Below are 2,710 nucleotides of genomic sequence, written 5' to 3' on the forward strand. Positions count from 1 at the left end.
AACTTGTGACCTTTCATCTCCCTTTTCTCCTAATTTCAATTATTTTCATAAATAATTGTGCCAAAATGCCATTTTGCCTTTCCAAAGACTTAGCTTGCCTTTGATAATTTCCTCATCCATAAACAATGGAAAGAAATCCACATCACTAGTATTTTTCCCAACATTCAAATTAGAGTAAGTGTCCAATCATTCGTGGCTATTATTTTTCCTTTACCTACTTTTATTACATGGAATTTTCACCAGGGATGTTACAAGAACCCCCCCCCCCCTTGGGGACACCGTCCTCAGTGTTCAATCGCACATGTAACTCATCAACCCGCTGAAAGAAGACATACTACTCATGGAGATTTATAGCATAGCTCATTGTAGTACTTACAATGAAAGATCTACTCCAATAAAAACATCATGAAAACATGACAACATATGACATAATGGAGATTTATAACACAACTCATTATGGTATTCACAATGAACATCTTGTTGAGTGCCACTCCACGTGACATCATAACATCATGATAACATAACCACATGATAACATAGTAACATGTTGACATAATCATAATAACATGACACCCATACCACGTAGTGGAGCCTTATAACATACCTCATGGCAGTGTTAACATCCATATACATGTGTACATATAGCAACATTATAAAAATATATACCAAAGCATATATACAAACATATACTAACACCATATCTAAGTATATATCAAAACATCATGTAGCATATACCAAACCATAATAAAGCATATATCAAACAATGATAAAGCATATACCAAACTACCAAGCCAAAACTTATTTGCCTCAAATGGAAAACAAGGAAGGATACATAGCTTGCATCTAATCCTCCATCTCCCATGTACCTTCATTAGACCCAAAGTGCTTCCACTTCACTTTAACTTTCTCGATTGCTTAGTTCTGAAGCATGAGCACCTTTTTTTGCAATATACACTGAGGGTCTGACTAGAATAATCCATCTAGTTCCACCTGCAATATAAACCAGTCAATCACATGATTAACATCTTTAACATATTTCTTAAGCAAAGATACATGGAAAACATCATGGAATTTCACTATTGAAGGTAGTACAAGTTGATAGGCTACTAGACCAATCCCCTCAATAATTCTGAAGGGTCCACAAAATTGTGGTGCCAGCTTAGCACATGATCCAATCCGCAAGGAGGTCTTCTTCGGTTTGATGCACAAGTACACATTTTTCCCAACATGGAATTCCTTGAACAACTTATTTCGATTTGCATATATTTTCTACCTATCTTGTACTACCTTTAGATTCTTCTTGATCACTTGCATTTCGTGTTCAATGTTTGGGAACATATCTAGTCCCGTTAATGCCCTACTAACTAGATCACTCCAACTAATTGGAGTGTTACAACTCCACCCATACAAATCCTCAAAAGGGTTCATCCTTAGTGATTCCTGATAACCGTTGATATATGTGAACTCTTCCCAAGGGAGATACCCTTTCCACTTCTGTTGGTGATGCATCACATACATTCTCAACATGTCCGTGAATATCTTGTTGACCCTCTCTGTCTATACATCTATGTGCGGATGATAAGCTGTGTTGAAGACCAACTGTGTGCCCAAACTTGCAAATAACTACTTCGAAAACTCAAAAGTGAACTTCGCATCCTTATCTGACACAATATTCTTTGGAACACCATGCAGTCTAACCACATCTCTAATGAATACCTCGACCACATCACTAGTTGAGAATGTAGCCTTAATCAGAATGAATTGTGAAACCTTTTTTAATCTGTCCACAATGACCATAACAGAATCATGTTGTATCACTATCTTTGGCAACCCGGTGATGCATGGAAATAACTTCCCATTTACACTCTAGAATCACAATCAGTTGTAGCAGTCCACCTAGATATTTACATTGTAATTTCACTCACTGACAGTCAAAACACCTCGCTAGAAACTCTGCTACATCCCTCTTCAAATTTTGCCAATAGTAAAATATCTACACCACTTCCAGTGTCTTTTGATAACCTGAGTGACCTAAATAAGATTTCACATGAAAATCTCTCAAGATCACCTTCTTGAGTTCACTATTATCCAGCATATATATCTTGTCTTGGAACTTGGCCAATCCATCTGTTGTAAGGCAATAATCCAAACCCTGTGCACTTGCAACTATACTTGTGCTTGCATCTATACCTGTACCTGTACTAGTACCTTGCTGCAACCTGTGCACAATCCCCATATACCTACCATCATGCTGACTTGCCTGCAATATCCTATCCTATAATTCTGTCCCATAGGAGATCATGGTTGCTAAATGATGTACCTATACCCATTTGTTGAGAGCATCTTCCACCTTGTTCTCTTTACATTTGATGTACTTGATCTCAAAATAAAACTGGTTGATCGTAGCCAACCATCTAGCCTACCTGGCATTCAGATTCGGCTGGTCAAACAAATAGTTCAACCCACTATGATCACTCATAAGTACAAATCTACTGCCAAGAAGATAGTGTCTCCACATATTCAATGCATTTATGATTACTCGTAATGCCAAATCATGTGTTGGGTAGTTGTTCTCGTGCTCCTTTAGTTTCTGGAACTCATAACATCCTACATGTCCATCTTGCATTATGATTCCACCAAGCCATCTACTGTAAGCATATGCACATACCACAAACTCTTTTTTTGGATGTGCAATATGTAACACTGGTGC

Source organism: Pinus tabuliformis, chromosome 7 (genome assembly GCF_031772625.1).
Source record: "Pinus tabuliformis cultivar Carrire ecotype Pingquan chromosome 7, CPIR1, whole genome shotgun sequence".
NCBI classification, from domain to species: domain Eukaryota; kingdom Viridiplantae; phylum Streptophyta; class Pinopsida; order Pinales; family Pinaceae; genus Pinus; species Pinus tabuliformis.